This window comes from Melanostigma gelatinosum, assembly GCF_949748355.1.
Source record: "Melanostigma gelatinosum genome assembly, chromosome: 15".
NCBI classification, from domain to species: Eukaryota; Metazoa; Chordata; class Actinopteri; order Perciformes; family Zoarcidae; genus Melanostigma; species Melanostigma gelatinosum.
Genome location: NC_136648.1, coordinates 24,609,670 through 24,623,003, shown reverse-complemented (window position 1 = coordinate 24,623,003; position 13,334 = coordinate 24,609,670). Strand labels below are relative to the sequence as shown.

The window sequence follows — 13,334 nt, the reverse complement described above, 5'->3', positions numbered from 1 at the left end:
TATGTTAACTTAAGTACATAAGTAGGTCTGAATAGTAATAAGTTTGAGAAACTTAAAATAGCACTTTGAGTTAACTTCTTATCCTAAGTTGACACAACTTAGTTGAGCATACTCAAAAAAGCCTTTGCAGCTGGTTGCTTAACCTTTTTAAGTTGACACAACTTAGTTGAGTATACTCAAAAAAGCCTTTGCAGCTGGTTGCTTAACCTTTTTAAGTATACTCAACTTTTCTTTCTTTACAGCCTTCATTTTTAATTAATTGGAAATGTACACCGTTAAAGAAAAGAAAAACATCGTAAAACACAAAATGTTTAATAACAATAAGTTATTTGCTTGCAAAACAATATTGTCTTTCAATTTCAACACTTGAATAGTAGACAGCAGGGGGTCAACATCCTTATAATCTCTACTTCATGCCATTTTAAACCCAAAGACACAGACTAAAGTTCCGTCCTAATACTCAGTCAAAACAAAAAGAAATGCAAATATGTGTCTGCATGGCGCTATGTGGCAGTAACAACAATAAACTAAAATTATAATACACCTAAAGCACAGGACCAGCAGTGGATAGTTCAGCTGTAATATACAAAGTATATACAAATAATAAACTTGTTAAACATCTAACACTTAAGGGTGTTGACCAATTTGGTCAACTCATACCATCGGCATTTGGTCAAGTTGGTGACATTTCAGTCCCTCATGAAAATCCAGTCAAGACCATAGGCGTGGTTTAGATATGGCAGGCTACTTCAGCAAACTGTTCTTTAAGGCCTGAACCCGGGTAGAGCACTGGGTACCAAGGTTCATGAACACCTTTTGAATTACTTAAAAAATGTGTACCGTAAGTCCTTCGGATAGTCCAGGTTAAGAGCCTGGATGAGCCCAAACAAAAGGGCAAATGCGGTTGGGAAGTCGCATACATCCTCCAGGACAATCCGTTCCTCAATAACCAGGGCGATGCTTATTGTTGTTGGACTTGAGCGGACCACCCCAACGCCATCTTCAACAACTGAATATTCCAAGTTCAACTCCCTTGACGCAAAATTCCTCCGGGTCTGTATTTTAAAGAAAAACAAGCATAGAGAGACTTTCATAAATATTCACCCCCTCTTTAAAATTCTCTTTTTTTCGTTCCCATTCTGTAACAATACATTTGAAAAGTCAAAATACATTTTTGGTTGGTCAATTTTCTGCAGATTTTAAAAACAAAAATATACCACTTTCATACCATATTCACCCCCTACACATTTGTATTATAGTATTTTAATATTTAAATATTCATACTCTGAATGTCGTGTCTTGTGATTAAATAAATAAATAAATAGATAGAGCAGAATACAGGGAAACATTTGCTCACTGTACAGGCTTCCTTCGATTCAATAAGTGACAAAAACCTGAAGGAACTGGAGCAAATCTGCCATAAAACAATGGACAAAATCACTCCAAATCTGCTAGATTCTTACTCTAAAGACATGTAGCAGCAAAGGGTGCTAATGTTGTGTAGGGACTTTTTTAGTTTTATTTTCTTAAAAAGATTAGCTAACCAAAAAGGTATTTTGACTTTGAAAATGCACTGACAGAGAATGACTTTACAATTAAAAACACTCAAATATGTACATGCATCATTTTTAAGTCAGACAAATCTTCAACAGGTCTAAATACTTTCTGAATGCACTGTATACGAGGTCTCAAAACCCATGACTAATTTGGGCTTGGAATTATAAATGTTACCAGTAAATTTGAAGGAGAATTGCTGTTACAAAATGCATGTGATGCAGGCACCACACTCACATGTAACCTTGATGCTACAGTAATATTGCCAGTATTGACGATATCACATGAAATGAAATGTTAAAAACTGTAAAGTTACACTTATTAAACTATTTATGGGGAATAACAAAGTAACAGTGAAGTAGAAATGAGGGTTTGATGAAAGTTTGCATTCGTGTTTTCTTGCTCAATGTGCAACCTAAATGACATTGACACATTAGTCTTACCAGATATTTCTTCAGAAAGCCGTCCGGCTTCGCCATCAAAGAACGGTAGACCCCATAGAGCTGTAGAGTTTCTGTGGGCAAGCACATCAGTTGTCTGAAAGATACAAAATGAAGATTAAAAATGTATATATTCATAATAATTCAAATTCAAAAAATTCAATGCAAACTATAGAAGACAAAGGCATTTGGCAAACTGCTTCCAGCATTGTCGCATGCATTTCAGGTTTGCTGTATTCACTAACTAAATTAACCTATATTTTACCACTGTATATATGGGCATCATGTTTTTGGACACAGCTTAAGGGTGAAAACACAGTAACGCTCTCTTGCTTTTCATCTCCGAAATCACCAATTTGAAATGTCAATTAAGTCAAACAATACAATACACCTGTGAACATTAACGTGTCTTCATATTTATTTTGTAAGACAAACTGGAATATTAAAGGGTGATCTGATGGTAAATGCTCTGCTCCAATGTTATGGTTTGCATAGTTTCATAATTGATGTCTTGTGTCGGACTAAATAATTGTGAAAATGCCCCTCGTCTGTCCCCCAGTTTTTGGTCCCAGTTCAAATCTAATTGAGGACCCCTGCTATACCACATGCACTTCCTACTTATTGATTACCTGTTCATCAAAGGTGTCTAGAAGGATCCTCATGTCCTTTCCAATGTTCCGCGGCGTGATCTGTACAGCTTAATAAGCTGCGATGAGTGTGCATCCAATGATGACAGGAAGATCTTCTTCAGGTCCACTCGAGTAATTCTGTAGAACTCTGCACAAAACAGTTTGCATGTAAAGAAACAATGATGCAAGTTTATGTTCAATTGTACAATTGTCCAAAGGCATTAGATACATGCTGCTTTCTATTTCAGAACAACCAACAGTAGCCTGTGGATCATTGCACTCTGCAGGCAATTCTTCATCTGCTTCTGGTAGATCAGTTGGAGTTGTTGGAGATATTACAGATTATCTAAAATAATTAACACTGTAAGATTTGTACTTACCGGATTTGTTACCGGCTTACATGACTACTGAAGGACATTACTTGTAAATTCACAGTTTTTGAATAGACAACAGTCACATGCTGCTTCAAATGAGCCCTGAGATGGCCTATGCATTTTTCTGGAGCACAGAGGACCTTACAGTCACACAATTCACAACAAAATGTGACCTGCACTTTAGGTTTACCAGACTGTTTATGTACTCTTGAAAGGTGGGATTTTAACGCACCAGTTGTCTTGAGAGTTCAGGTGCAGGCTGTATACAGGCACGGGAGTGGTTAGAGTCACGCCTGGTAATGTCTGTAATGCTTTCAGAGGACATCTTGACTGGGGTGGAAAAACTTGCATCCAAATCCTATGAAGGAAAGATAAGAACATGTTAACAATGTGCATAGTTGTCAAAACTCCATGCAAACCTAACAGCTTCACATCCCCTTATTTTCAAAGTTGCTCAAAGATGGGAAATATTTATTGCCAAGGAGTAATGGTACATTTTTTACTAAAACAGAAAAGCAGTTTGCCATGATTTATTAAATGTACACTGAGAACTGAGAATGTAAAAGATGATTCCACTAACCTCTAACTATGTTTACCTTAAGTGTGTAAAGGAGCAAGTCATTAAAATGGTTTTATCATAATGACAAACAATACTATGAGTGATGGAAGGAAGGGGGTGACCACGAAAAGCAACAGAACCTTCATCCCCCCTTTTGCTGAGTATTTTTAAATGTGTATTCATGCATATTTGTTTTGTATCATCAGGGAAGGAAAAGCATAGGTCAAGGAGTCTTACGAGTAACACAAATAAATTGGGTGCACAAAAGAACGGCGTGTTGCTTTATGCCTACTTCATTACCTGGAAGGTATCGAGTGCACCTCAATGGTACACGCGCGCGAGTAACTTAAACTAGCATGCTAAAGCCCTCGTGTTTCAACGCCACCAACACTAACGAACGGCGAAGCACTTTGCAGCAACATGTCAGCTAGCTAACAGAAACCAACCAATGTAACGTTAGCATACGGCGCTATAACATTGTGCACGTGCATACAACGTAGTAGCTTTAGCTACTACAGACGTTAACTTTAATATGTGCAAATTCACTCGACCATGCAAAACCGCAAGCCGCGGGTCATTATCGTTAAATTACACATGACATTATGAACACGTGAAAAATAGGGTGGGGTCCGTCACATTGTAAACTTCTTAATGTTAACTTTTGCATTAAAAAAAGAACATGTTCGCTGACCAGCCCGTTAGCAAACACACTCCAGAACATACACAGCCTTACCTTGTTAATTTGTGATCAAGGTAGACAGCATGCTGCAGCAACACTTGAGCTGACGTGGACCAGCGTGGACTTGCTAACGTTATCTCTAACCGAAGGCACTGGTGTAGCGCAGTGACGTTTTTTTTCCCTCTCTTCTTCTTCTTCTTCTGCTGCTACTGCTGCTGCTGCTTCTTCTTCTTCTTCTCCTGAATTTGTGGCGGTTGGTTTTTTTTTTTTTTCTTGATTGAACTTTATTGAACATTGTCAACAGACATTCAGCAGATCATGAACATTCTTACACATATAAGATTTAGGTATAAAAAGTAAATGTCAATCAAATCAAATCTAAACAAATAAGGTATTTAAACATAATGGTATCTTAACAGGGGCTAAAGAAAATAATGTTTTATTTATTTTATTTTATTATTTAAAATATATAATTATAGTATATATATATATATACACACATACATACATATATGTACATGTATATATTTACTAAAATCTACCCATGCACAGTGGCCTTAGTTACCTCAGCAGATGCCCAAACCACTATGCTGAGTTTTCTCGACTTAAAAGTTTCAGTGGACTGCACTCCTTATTAGTAAAGTTGACATTTTGAGTTAGCTCAACTTTTTCCAAAGGGATTTGTTGACTCAACTTTAAAAAAGGTGTTAGTACAACAAATTTGAAGTTGGGCTTTTTAGAGTGTATCGGCATCGCTATCAGGACTGAAAAAGTCTGATCGTTGCATCCCTACTATCACCTACAATAGATGATTCTTCCCAGTCACCTGAACATGATATTTCAAGAACACCTGGAGGGAATTTATTCAAATTTTGCACAAACTTATCCCTTGCATTCGAGGATGAAATGTTTGGATTTTGGAAGTCAAAGGTCAAGGTTCCAGTGACGTCCCATTCTTGTGACGCATCAGGAAGGACGGAAGGGAATTTCTTTCAATTTGGCCCACACGTCCACCTGGACTCAAGGATTAACTGACCCCAACTCAAGAATGAATATACTAATGACATTTCACATAAATGTGTCGTAGACTATGACAAAGAAGTGAATCAAAAATGACCACATTAATGTCAGTTATTATACTACATTTTCTGTAGCTTCTTACAATAAAAGCCACCCTGTGCTTTGCCAAATGAATGCTTTTAATGTGAAGCAGTCGTAGGTAGGGGTGGGAATCACCAGCGGTCCCACCATACGATATTATCACGATACTAGGTCACACTGCGATATTATCATGATACTTAGGTCATAGTGCGACATTATCATGATACTTAGGTCACACTGCGATATTATCACGATACTTAGGTCACAATGCGATATTATCACGATACTTAGGTCACACTGCGATATTATCACGATACTTAGGTCACACTGCGATATTATCACGGTACTTGGGTCACAATGCGATATTATCACGATACTTAGGTCACACTGCGATATTATCACGATACTTAGGTCACAATGCGATATTATCACGATACTTAGGTCACAATGCGATATTATCACGATACTTAGGTCACAATGCGATATTATCACGATACTTAGGTCACGATGCGATATTATCACGATACTTAGGTCACAATGCGATATTATCATGATACTTAGGTCGTAGTGCGATATTATCACGATACTTAGGTCACACTGCGGTATTATCACGATACTTAGGTCACAATGCGATATTATCACGATACTTAGGTCACAATGCGATATTATCACGATACTTCAGTCACAATGTGATATCACGATACTTGGGTCACAATGCGATATTATCACGATACTTGGGTCACAATGCGATATTATCACGATACTTGGGTCACAATGCGATATTATCACGATACTTGGTCATCTCACTTCAATCATTTTTATTGCCGCAAAATGGGATTGTCAAGCAGACAGACTGACCGACAATGTCATAAATGTTGCATGCACCTGACAAACGGAACTGTTTGTATTAGTCTACATAGTCCAACTTGCAAACGTGTGTGGACTGCTGTACTATTACAGGTATTTTGAACAATGCAACTTGTACAAAAACGTCATGCAGAGCCTTCAGCAACTAGGGAATTTTAAAGTAAATTACTGTTAAATTTAAATAAAATAAAATAAAACATGTACTCTTAAATTAAAAGAAATAAAATGTGCTACTGCTTGCTGCTGGCCTTCGGACTAAAAAAGTTCAAAGACATTTGGACAGTGAAGGAATGTCAGCATGCTCTGAGGAGTGCCCCTTTGTGCTGTGACAGCTGTTGAGAAGACTCTTTCTGCTAGGACGCTAGTACCTGGGATACAAAGGTTGCTTTCCACCAGCTTAGTGGGTGTTCTGCTCTAGTTTGGAGAACGAGAGACAGAAAGTCGCCAGTCCTCTGTGATCGATTGTGTTATTTTCTTATGCCGTGTTCACACCAAACGATCGGGCCATTCGCACCGCCGGTCTCGCCGGGGACTATTTGTGTTCATTCGCGTGAATCGCGCTAGACGCGCCGGAGAGGGGGCGTGGCTTATCGCCCTGCAAGCCGTTCAACTGTCCGCCATCAACCGTGGAAAAAATAACCTATTTCTGCTTAGTACTTGTTGTGGAAATCCCAGATATCCCGGGAAACGAAACGCCATCATGTCTGGTTCATAACATAGTCCAGAGGAGCTCCGTGGATTTTATCGAGCTGTATTCACTGTGTCTAGCAAGCCACACGTCGGCTGTTTACTACAGCTTATGAACACAAAATAGACCGATTTTTCTGTGATGTAACTGCAATAAACCGACAAAAAGGGACTCAAAAATAACTAATGATGCCGATTTATAAAAAGTCTGAATTCATGTTTTGTTAGTTCTCTCCGCAAGATGACAAGAAAATAACTTTTAAAATACTTGTTTTCTCAATGGAGCTCGGATCGATCGGCGCTATTCTATGCTAACATTGTAGCAGCTCCATCAACACTCACAATAACGTAATTTAGACGTAAATACGGCAGCGTCTTTTTCATTGTTTGTACCATATGGTTTACACACATGCATGTATACACAGTTTGTTCCGGTGTCTTCGGCATTTTTCCGCCGAAGTTGAAAAATTTCAACTCACGCGTTTGAGTGTTTGTGGCATTTTGGTGATTGACGCGAATTTGCGTCAAATGCGCCATCGCAAATTTGCATCACTCCAGTCTCATCGCGTCTGTGCATAGACTTTGTATGTAATCTACTCGCGCGAATAATTCGTGCCTCGTTTGGTGTGAACGCACCTTTAGCTCGCTCAGAATTGGAAGGTAGCTTTGTCAAGCTAAGTGTGTCCAGTGTTGGTTGATTTTTTGGTGGAGCTGATTTAACGTTATCTCTGGATAGCGTGTGAGGTGAGCCCTCATGTTCGTAGTATTCCCAGAGTATTTGATTTTCATACGACGCGCCTTACAAATCTCATGTGTCGTATCCATCTTCTTCCCTTCCTAACTAGGGAACTAGAAAATAACTATACAAGTACAGTCCATTTACCATTGATATAAAATCACGTTGTATTGTATGCTACATTGTTTCCTGTGAATCCATTGTGTGTGAACGCAATTTAGATCCAGCATCCTGCTGACAGGAATTCTGGGTATTGGAGTTCTCGTTTCTTACACACATCAGTGGTTGATGTCAGCAGTGAAGGTGTGAATCTTCACTGCCCTCCCGATTTGATAAGTCACAGCTCAATGTATCACGCCCTCACTTTTCTTTACTACTGCTCATGCCTACTTTTTTATCAATTAATCCAAGCATTCAGATAAATCTGAACACTTTTTTATTTGGGAAATGGTGTAAAACAACAGACTACAAGAGTTTATAATTTGAAAAGCTGCGTCTTTTAAATAGCAGTATGTGTGTGAGTCTCCTCAGTACAAAAACATTCCAAAAACTAAACATGAATCCTTCTGCAGGCATTAGCCTAGCGGCTAGCAAACTTTCCCTCACTCATAGCTCTTTGTACTCTTACTTGATTTAATATACTGCATCTCCAGTCAAGGTAAACACCCCCAGGGTTGAATTTCAGCGTTAGTTGTGGGTCGTTAATTGTTATAAAGTTGTAGCGGTACGCGTATTCGTATTGAACCGTTCGATACGAGGCTCACGGTTCGGTACGAGGCTCACGGTTCGGTACGCATGACGAACCGAATACGTTTGAATTTTAAAAAAAAGCTTTTTTTTTTTTTTTTTTTAACCTTTTATTTAACCCATTGAGATTAAAAATCTCTTTTGCAAGATGTAAGTAACAATACAAGATGTAAGTAACACTACTACATTAAGGAGCAGTTTTTGTTTTTTATGCTTGTGTTGCTAAGAAGACACCCCAGAAGATGGGTCACTCAGGTATAGTTCCATCATTGTTCAAAGTCAAAGAATAACTTCATGATGTTAGTTGTAATGAATAAATATATTTTAAAATAAAGTACATTTCTGTGGCATTTATAGTTTTCTACTGTACCGAAACGTACCGAACCGTGGCTCCACTGTATCGTACCGAACCCAACCGTGAGTTTTGTTAACTGTTACACACCTAGTGACTAGGGTTCCCTCTCAATACACTTAAGACAACTAGCTCCGACCATTGCGCTCTCAGCGGCGAACAATATATTTAGCTGCCTGTTGAATAGTGTGGAGGCTTGAAACAAAGGATGAGAGCCTGCAGGCCGCAGGGACTTTCCTGCTGCGAACGTCTTAGTTGCCACGCGTTTGCTGATGGAGGCTACTTTTTAATTTGCCAGAACATGTGAAAATGAGAAATGCTGGTTCAGCCGGTTTGCACAAAATCAAAGTGGTTTCAGATCATACACTGGACCAGAATATGGAAATAGACCCAACTCAACTATGAATTAGAACTAGAATTATTGTGAACGTATTCAAACAAATGCAAGGTACAGCATTTTAGTATTTATCATACGATCATATCCAGGTATACAAAATGCTGCATGAGACATGATGATATTAGCAACAACCTGATGCAGATTCAGCATTTACTTTGATATATGAAGTCAATTTCACTAAATCTCTCCACAGCACTCGTGCATCTCTGCACTTTATACTGTGACCCCCTGACCCCCCTTTATACTGTGAGCCCCTGACCCCCCTTTATACTGTGGCCGCTGCTCGTACCTCGTCTCTGACCAATGTTGCTTTGTTCTTACCAGACAGAGGTCTGGCTGTGCAAGGTAAGGAGACAGGATGCAGCTCACATGATCTACTGAAAACCAATATTTCACATGTACCTTCTGTAGTAACTCTCTCTCTGTGTGTGTGTGTGTGTGTGTGTGTGTGTGTGTGTGTGTGTGTGTGTGTGTGTGTGTGTGTGTGTGTGTGTGTGTGTGTGTGTGTGTGTGTGTGTGTGTGTGTGTGTGTGTGTGTGTGTGTGTGTGTGTGTGTGTGTGTTGTGTCCTTTCCCAGATTACTGGAGTTAATGTGAGACCAGTTATACAGAGATGTCAATCCCTTCCAGTTAGCGACAACTCTACAATGATGAGGATATAAAGGAGGTGAGTGTGCATGGACATAAACCCTTTGGGTAACACTTCATAATAACTACAACTATGAAGCATTAGTTAAGTATGAGTAAACACTTAATTCATCCTTTATAAAGCATTGTTCCTAATAACACTCCTTAGTATGCAATTCATAACGACAGTTATAAATGTTTTATTCTTGATTAATAAGCTCGTCTATTATGTTTCATGATTGTGTTTTCATGCTTTATAAATGATGGATTCCCCATTTGTAAATTAAGCATTATAGCTATTACAAACTAATTATTAAGGAGTTGTAGATGATTAATAACATCATTTATAAAGTGTTAGTAAATGATTAAGAACTTATTTAGAGGTACATTATTCATCCATTTATATATATAATCATTTAGATATGCACTAATGGTTAGGGATTATGTTAATATATGCTTTATAAATGCGTATTAATACTGAAATTCATGATTAATTAGGTAGTTACTAATCCTTAGTAAAGTGTTTTGTGTGACCTCATCTAAAGTGAGGACTATCTCTCTTACAAAGCATCTATAAATGACATTGAAAGGCCATCAGTGCCTCAAACCCACAAAAATCACAGTTATCTTCTCAACAGAAAAGGCAAATAGACAAAACACAAAGTGATCAAGAACATATCAATATTTATTGCAAGATGAAAACAATGTACTCTGAAATACAAACCTCTCAGCCATTCATTTATGTAAAAACAAAGAGATTCTCCTTAGGTAAAAGGGTAACCCCAACTCAAAGGTTAGCTTTCGACTCAAGTAGGGTTGCACGGTGTATCGATACTAAAAAGGTACCGCGGTACCTGTACGTTAAAAACGATACGATTCTGCATATGTTTAGTATCGATACTTTATTAAAATAGCGCGATCAGAGCGCACTGGCTGCTCCGCTCCCTGTCATGCTGCCTGCAGGCATTGACTGCAAGGGGGCGGGGCTGCCCAGCGCTCACAGCAACAGGCAGCGCTCACTCACAGCGAGTGATCACAGGGGAGACATGCAGGAGCTTTTACCGACCGTCCTCGGCTTGTTGAAAAACAAGATGCCAGAAGTATCATCTGGAAGTACTTTGGCTATATTGCAGACAGTGAAGGAAAGCCCACTGACCTCCAGAGACCCGTCTGCAAAACGTGTTTCAGAGCCACACAGACAAAGTGAGGCAACACGTCTAACACGGCAAAGCACCTTTCAGACAGACACCCCAAACTTTTCAAAGAGTTCAAAGAACGACGGGTAAGCAAACGTGATTATAAACATGAACACCCCCAAGCTCACCCATAGACAGCTAACACGAGTAGCCTTAGCCTAGTTTGACAACAAGACTATGATCATGAGGTCACAATGCACACAAACGTGCACTAAATGAAACACAATTCATGCAAAATGGCTCCATGCTGGTGGAGCCTGAGGGTGGAGCTTGAGCTCATTATTTTTAGTTCAGGAAAAATAATTATTCCATGAATTAAGATTAAAAACATGAAGTGAAAATATCCAACTCACTATGCAGTAAATTAAGCATTGTTTACCCACCCACTCCCACAGACAGTCAGACAGATGCCAGCAGAGTTTTCATTAATATCTTGCTGTAGGCTAATACTAATATTAATGCCATTTGTTAAGTGTTCAAAAAGCTGGGCAGGAACAAGCTGGTAAAAAAGGGAACCGTACAGATGCTTTATTTATTACTATTATAGATACCAGTAGATACCAATATACCAGTATCGTATTTGTGGTCTTGTATCGAATTCTGGTATCGTATCGTAAGTATCGGGTATCGTGATACTTATGGCAGGTATCGTATCGAAGTTATAATTTTGGTATCGTGACCCGACTCAAGTCGATCCGATGCTTTTGTTTGCAGTGAGCTTCAACAATGGCTCACAGTAAAACACCCAACTATGCTCTCCTAGGTCTAACACCTGAGTATAGTAACCCTCTAAGTACTGGCAGGCAATTGTTCAAACCCAGAGATTATCAGCCATGAACTAACAGTAACAATTGCTCTTTATGTTACAGTAACCGTCATGTACACATCACTCTCTGAGAGTCAGGGTTGATCTTTGAATATATGTCAATGTTTATTTCTGCATATTCCATTTGAAAATGTGGGGGTTGTTTTATATTTGAAAAATAACAATTTAACATTAGATTTTTTCTTTTCTTTTTGTTTTTCTAAAATTAGGGGCCAATACGGAAATATCCACCTGCCAACAAACTTTATTTTTTTAGTTTTGATAGCGAATATTCTGTCAGTGATAGAGAGAAAGAAAATGACCAATTCTTATATCAGTACTCTGTGATACCAATAACACAGACTATGGCTGGCATATGCAGGGCATCCTTGACAGTACGTTCCATAACTATAATGTAACAATGCACCATCCAACTAAGCCATTTTTGCTAGTTGGTTGGGAGGGTACTGTGAATGATCAGGAGCCTGCTAACCTTGCCTTACTCGGGCCACTTGGCATTGTTGATTAGGCCCAGAGACCTCAGGGTTCCTTGAGGCGTATGGGTCCTGGGGGATGCAGATTACAGCCAGTCATCAAGCGATCAACCAATCATCTTCTCTATCCATTGAGCGAATGATGCGCTGCAGTTTGCCCTTGTCCTTGACAGTGGCAGCTCCTCCATCACCTTCTGGTGATGGAGGAGGTAAAGATGGTGATGGCGATGTAAAAGTGCACCGTCATTGTCTTTGGGAGGTTGAACTTCTTCAGCTGCCACAGGAAGTACATACTCTGTTCTTTTCTCTGTGCTTTTTTGGTGAGAGAGCTGATGGTCAACTCCCACTTCAGGTCCTGGGTCCAGGAAGCTGAAGGACTCCACAGCATTGACTGGAGAGTCACACGTGGTGAAGGGTGCGAGTTGGGCTGCGTACTTCCAGAAATCCACAACCATCTCTACTGTCTTTAGAGCGTTGAGCTCTATGTAGTTTTGTCCACACCAGATCACCAAATAGTCAATCTCCCACCTGTAAGCTCAGGGTGATGTGTTGACTGGAGGTACAGCTGTTGGTGTACAGCTGTTGGCAGTAGAAGACAACATGCAAGGTCTGTTAGCAAGGTTCCACCACAATCCTCCAGAACAGCTCCAGTGCACCTTGTCCATTATTCTGCATTATTCTCTACAGTCTCTACACTTAGTTTTCTCCAGTCTGTACATTGGCCAATGCTGGCTGTCAGTTAGTCCTCTGAGACCAGAACATAGACATGTCCAACCTGAGGTACAATCAGCCTCTTAATTCATCCATAATAATAATCCATCCAGTCAACCATAGTTTGTGAGGAATATGACAGGAGAAGATAGGTGTTAAAGATATGATTCACGCTTCTTTCGCAGTCAGCTAGTCGTTTTGGTCCCCACCTCCTTCACACATCCCACCACTGAGCTGTTCCGTTCTATCTGTCTGTATGTTGTAGGCTTCACGGGTATGACGTACAAACCCAAGATTTCATTTCTGACAGAGAGAGAACGAGCAGCTCTGAGAGAGAGAGAGAGAGAGAGAGAGAGAGAGAGAGAGAGAGAGAGAGAGAG

The 13,334-nt window shown here is 39.5% G+C and overlaps 1 long non-coding RNA gene across 1 annotated transcript; it reads right to left on the bottom strand.

Annotated features, from left to right (window-relative positions):
• Positions 1–227: 227 nt before the first annotated feature.
• Positions 228–4,412, bottom strand: LOC306789480. The gene is made up of 5 exons (XR_013772658.1): positions 4,290–4,412; positions 3,230–3,355; positions 2,624–2,771; positions 1,998–2,091; positions 228–1,055 (listed from the first exon to the last, which is right to left on the bottom strand). It is a non-coding gene; the product is annotated as an uncharacterized lncRNA (long non-coding RNA).
• Between the last annotated feature and the right edge of the window lie 8,922 nt (positions 4,413–13,334).